The following is a 6,585-nucleotide window of genomic DNA, read 5'->3' as shown; positions in this document are numbered from 1 at the left end:
AGCCTATACAGGGTATTTTTGCTTTTGGTGATTTTTTTTAAACCATTCAAATTGCTTCTTTCACACAACATAACCATACACCCTAACTTTCAGTTTTCAACTATCTGAATCCACCAATCATTGCTAGTGATTCAAGAGCACAGAAACTCCACAATTATTTTTTTGTGAACTCCTACTGTTCCAACTGCCATTTCATTCCCACACTTCATCTGACTGGACCAGAACCTTCTCACATCATGTACTCTGTTTGGGTTATTGGACATAGCTACATCCACTGGGCTCAAAGGTATGCAGCTAGCAGAAATTTTCATAACCTTGATTTATCAAATGTGGAAATCAAGTGGATTGGCCACAGAGGATTAAAATGTCACCAATTGATACCATTGGTGAAAACCTTTTTGCATCTGCCAGAACCTGACCTTATAATTGTGCACTGTGGTGGAAACGATCTAGGCACATTAACTGGGGTAGGTCTGGAAATGCTATTAAAGGACACCTTTCATCAATTGATGATACTTTTTCCCCACACTGCCTTGGTATATTCCAATATATGCCAAAGACAGAAATGGAACTGGTCCAACCAATTTGGTCCACAATTTGAGAAAGCACGGAAACATGTAAATAAATCTGTTTCTGCTTACATGAGAGACTATGGAATGGGTTCATTATACAATAATAACTTGCGTTACAACATGCAAGACATCTACAGAGGAGATGGAGTGCACTTCTCAGATGAGGGGAATAGAATATTCCTCCTGAATTTAAGAATGTGTATTGGAACCTACTTGTAGGTACCTAAATCAACCACAGAACCCAAAAGCTCTTTTCAGAGCTACCCTAACTCTGATCATTCAAAGCGTTTATTTTTTTCTAACTTTTTTCACTATTTTTCACCAAAGTACGCGTACGAGTACGCTTAAAGGTGCGCGCACCAGGCGCTCCCCCCGTGGAAAATTAAAGAATTTTTTTTTTTTTTTTACGTTTATGAGCCTCCTAAGCCCCCCTCAGAAAACCTAGAGGGTCAAGAAGTCTCTACAGTTCCCCCTTCTATCCATTCCGAACATTGTTTACCCTCCATCTTGTGTCTCGATTGTTCCGAAACACAAAATGGATGACTCCCGTTACGCTGCCCGTGCGCGTACTGGAGCGCGCACTAGTAAGCGCAAAATAAAAAAAGGTGGGAAAGTAATTTACGGAAAACCCAATGGAGACACTTTCATCAAATATAGAATACGCCCTACTACATAGCAGTCCCTACCATTTGCCCAAATTTGGTGAAATTCCATTGAGACATTTAGGCTACAGGCCTGTCTAAATATCCTGAGGTAAATTACATGACAAAAACACACTTGTAATGTTAGAATTTACAACCAATTAAAAAGTATCTCTCATTTTCTACGATTTTTTCCTGTCGTTTGATTGGTTAAGTACAACAATATATATAAAAGAAGAGAGGGAAACACAGCCATTTTGACTACTGCTTCCTGAAGTACACTTGAAAACAAATTTCACTGTCAACTTCAACTAATTTCTCTAAGGTAACTTCTAATTATGGAAGTACATTGTACACATTAAGTTTATTTCTTAAAAAATATTCTGTTAGTGATATGCTATCCCTCTTTAATAGTTAGAGATAGACATAGACTTCTCTGTAATAGTTATGGATTGAGTTAGGCTTCTCTGGTATACTAGCTCTACTAATATAGTTAATTTATATGCAATTTACAGAAAGAAAATGGGAGAAAATAAGGCAAATGATACTTCTATCAAAGTAAAGGTGGAAAAACCAGAAGATGAAAAAAAAGAAGTTGATTTCATGGATGACTCTTTGGATGAACAGTTTATAGAATGTTTGGAAGAAATTGAATCATGTACATATAATTATGAGGAAATTCCGGACAATATTATGTTAGAAATTTTATTAAATTATGAAAAAGAATCAGAGGAATAAATTTATCTTTAATAATATCAATTGTATCAGACAATATTCTTTTTTATATGTAATTCATGAAGTATAAACAAATAAAAAAAAAAAACAATTCATAAACATACAATTTTTGAAGTGATTATTTTTCCATAGTACCCTCCCCGATACGCTCCCCCGTGCGCGCACCAGGCGCTTCCCCCGCTCCCCCGTGCGCGCACCAGGCGCTTCCCCCGCGAAAATCGAAAAAAAAAAAAAAATTTTTGAGGCCCCGCGGGGCCCTTTAATGGCCCCCATATCACACCTAGGGGGTCAGGGGGGTCTACCCTGCCCCCTTATGGTCAATTCCACCCTTTGTTTTTGCCACCTCTTATGACTAGATTTTACCGATAGACAAGATGGCGGCCGCTCCGGACTGTTTAGAATGTTTACAGACAACTGAGAGCCAACCAGCTTTCTGCGCGCAAGTCGCGTGTCGCGCCGGGAGCGCTCACGGGTGCGCGCACCCGAGAGCGCCTATAGATATATATATTTTTTTGAACGTTAATTTCTCAAAATCCACTGAAGCACATATCTTGAGACATAGCAAAGGCACATCGGGCTACCAGTCCCTACAATTTTGCCAAGTTTGGTGGAAATCCATTCAGCCGTTCGGGCTAAAAGTGAAATCGACCGCCCTATGGAAATTAACATGGGGAAAACGCGTTTTGGGACCCCCCTTTTATCTCGGCCCCCGCTTGACGAATCCCCCCCAAACTTTCAGGGAAGGACCGGACCGCCATGAGACCATTTTCCTGAAAATTTCAGGCAGATTCGACAACCGGCGCCAAAGTTATTCAAAATAGAATGTTGAGATTTAACATTGAAAATTATCCTAACTATAACTACCTACTGGCGACCGCCAGTAGGTAATATATATATATATATATTCACAGAAAAAACCATAGGTTATAGTGGATATATAGTTAGGAATTTGCATTTACAAAACCTTGAAAATTCAATGAAAAAACCATAGGTTATAGGCCATATATAGTTAGGAATTAGCATTTACAAAACCTTATTTTACTCGCATAAAACCATTGAAATTCCATATATAGTTAGCTAACTATAAGCGCTAACTATATATCGCGCACACGCAATCCACTGCTGATGATGTCACATATTACATCATTCATGACATGGTCAGTGACATCACTGATGACATCACTGATCACAACATCCAGTGATTGTATGTGTCTGTAAAGTTTAAATATGTTTCACATATTGAAGAATGAGTGGATGTATAAGTGTCTGAATGAAGAATTTAGTAGGTGCATGACTGACTGTATGAGTGAGTGATTAAATGTGTCTCACTGAGTACATGGGTTAGTGACTAAACTGTCTTAATTCGTGCATCAGTATGTTTGATGTTGTGTAAGCTGCTGCATGTGTTGATCAGTAGCTATAAAAGTGGCCATATGGGTTATTGATTGGTTGCCCAAATATTTGAATGAGAGGCTGAGTGTGTGTGTGGGTGGCTGGGAGGTGCGTGACTCTGTGCATAGATGTGTAAGCAGTTGATTTACTAGGAGTATGAGTTCAAGAGTGCATGTGGAAACAGCTATATGGGCGGTTGACTGTGCATGGGTGTGTTGGTGAGTGAATGGATTTCTCATTGCTACATGTGCAAGTAAGTACGTATGTAAAACACAATACATGTGAGAGTTGAGATATATAAATAACTGAACATAAGAGCCAGTGAATGTGTGAGTGGCTGTATCGATCACTGTGAGCTTGTATCAGGGATTATATAAGAGAGTAAATATATGTTATTATATGTTTGAATAAGTAAGATGTGTATAACTGTATAGTTGAGGAAATGGAGGTGTGATTGATTCTTTGCATGACTGACTAGGTGTGTGAGTAACTCCATGAATGAGTGACAGTCTGTGAGTGTCTGTTTATACTGAGTGTATGTAAGGTTATATTAGAGTCTGAAGAGGTTCATTGTATTATCACATGAGTGATGTGATCAGTGATGACAAATGAGATGTCATCAGTGATGTCATTTGAGTTGTCATCAGTGATGTCATTTGAGATGTCATCATTGATATCATTTGAGTTGTCATCAGTGATGTCATTTGAGATGTCATCAGTGATGTCATCAGTGATGTCACTGACCATGTCATGAATGATGTAATATGTGACATCATCAGCAGTGGATTGCGTGTGCGCGATATATAGTTAGCGCTTATAGTTAGCTAACTATATATGGAATTTCAATGGTTTTATGCGAGTAAAATAAGGTTTTGTAAATGCTAATTCCTAACTATATATGGCCTATAACCTATGGTTTTTTCATTGAATTTTCAAGGTTTTGTAAATGCAAATTCCTAACTATATATCCACTATAACCTATGGTTTTTTCTGTGAATTTCATTGGTTTTTTAATAGCAAATATGAAAAGCTTTAAAATGTCAAGTACGTGATAGATAAAAACATTTTCGTATTTATGCACGCTGATGTGCTTTGAACGCTGCCCCCCCCCCCTCCCCTCTTTTGCCTTAGTAGTACTCTCTCTTTGCAGATACTGAAGGGTAGTTAACGCAGGCCTTTACCCCCGTTGTAATCCGTCGTGCCTCCTTGTCTCTCCATTTGATTGATTGTTGTCCAAGCATTTACTGTTTTAGAATTGGTTCTCTTTGGATCATTCTCTATTTACAAACAAGCACAAAGTCGCAATACTCTGTTTATTCTTTGCAGATAGTGAAAAATCGTGTAAAAAAATAAAAGTAATCGAGCAAAATCAGTAGGCCACTAATTGGATCTCTTTTTGACCTCGCTAAAATAGAAATATTAGGAACAACCCTTCTTGAGAAATACGAAAATAGTGACATGAACTGAGCTCCACACCATGAGGGCTGCAAGACAGCTCGGCTCCATCACCCATCCCGCACAAAATAATGACAAACCCTATGCAAATATTAAAAATATAGACAACACACCAGCAAAGAAACAGGGTAAAACATTTTATTAAAAAACTATTTACATAACGTTGGTTTATAAGATGATGTCAGTAGTGGACCGATGTGTGAATAGATCGAAAACAGCACAAGGCTCCAAGATCCGGATAGCAAGCTCCTGGATGTTGGGTGCCATAGTTTAGAGTTCTGAATTTCAGCCTTTTTCAATGCCTGTGCTTTGTTGAATCAAAATGGCGGCTTGACACAAAGCTGACTCAAGCGTTGTTACTGATGCTATGCAGACCAAAACTGGTTTTCAGTTTGTACATTTTTCTAGATTTTTCAATCCAAGTTTGGTTGACTTTGTAGAACGATGGCTTCAGATTTTCAACATACGGTGTGGTGGCGCTGACTGGGAGGGGGCGCTTCGCTCCTGCCCCCTCCCCAAGTAAGATTTTCATACGTGAAAGTACGTTAATGGTTTTGGTCCCTGAGATGCTTCGATGTCACTACCATTCTCAAATAGCATAAGTTCTGGATGTTGGGTGCCATAGTTAAGAGTTCTGAGCAGCGCTTGTAACACTGTCTGAAGCTTATTTCCACCTACTGCAGCTTCACTATTCTCAAAGTAAGTGAGTGTCGTTTGTGGACCTGACTGCATTAGAAAACAATGTGATATGTTACCTTCCTAAACAGCTTGACGGAGGCCCCTGAGGGGCGGTGTGATGGCCATGGACTCGGAGAAGACGCTTGGCTCCGACACCCTCCCCAAGTCTTATAGCACTGGTGTAGCCTGAGATCGCCCCCGACATAGGCGGCCGGCTCCCGGGGTCCGGCGGAACTTTTTGCCTTTTGATGACTCTTCAATTCTGGACCTTGTCCCACAATCCGTTTGACCTGAAGACAAGCTGTAGTGGGGCGCCCCTTTATCATTTTAGTTGCCATTCCGCCCGCTTTTGCTACACTGTGCCTCTTCCGCCATTCAGCTGTTTTCCGCCCGCTCTTGCGACTACAGCGTCTCGCTCACCATGTAGTTGAGATGCGCCCGCTCTTGCGGTGCAGCGATAGGCGGCTGCCACAGGACTCTCAAAATGGCGGCCGGCTCTTCGGTTTTGGGCCTGGTCCACTAAAATGGCCCTGGGACACCTTGGAACTCGGACGCTTGTCTGCTAGGGCTTGGGTCCCATTCTCGAAAAGCGTCCCCTCAGCCGTGAAGATTCTACAAAAGTCTTGGGGGCCTCCGACTCCCGCAGGCTTCTGGTGGGGAACGGCTGCCATGATTGCTCGTGGAATGGCCACGACGGAGCTACGAGATGGTAGTGGTCTCATGCTGACGCCAGCTTTAGTCTGAAACATCCAGAAACACTGTAGACTACCAATTCGATCAGTTCCGGTAGCGCCCCAACATGACCCGGAAGAGAAGAACTTGCCCTCCCCTCTTTGACTGATGGTTCTTGTTGCCTGTCCCCTCTGTTGTCATTTAACAGAACTTTTTGGACTGCTGAAAGGGGTTGTGTTCTGAACGCTGGTTGGTGGAGACATTTAGACTATATTCTTGACCTACGTTGTCGTGTAATGCGTTTTATGACACGCCGCGTTAGCGCACCCGGAAGTGATCCGAGGCGCGGCGCGCAGCGCGTAACGTAAGCATAACAGGTCATGTGACTTGTTAATAAAACTTTTCATTGGTTCATTTTACTTTTGTTAATTTAATGATGA

The 6,585-nt window shown here is 41.1% G+C and overlaps 1 protein-coding gene across 3 annotated transcripts in view; it reads right to left on the bottom strand.

The window, feature by feature from the left end:
• PAK2 (p21 (RAC1) activated kinase 2) overlaps positions 1–6,585 on the bottom strand; it is a 1,025,622-nt gene that overhangs the window by 309,564 nt on the left and 709,473 nt on the right. The window lies entirely within an intron of this gene.

Source organism: Lissotriton vulgaris, chromosome 11 (genome assembly GCF_964263255.1).
Source record: "Lissotriton vulgaris chromosome 11, aLisVul1.2, whole genome shotgun sequence".
NCBI lineage: Eukaryota > Metazoa > Chordata > Amphibia > Caudata > Salamandridae > Lissotriton > Lissotriton vulgaris.
Note: the sequence above shows the minus strand (reverse complement) of the source record. Positions and strands in the feature narration are given on the sequence as shown.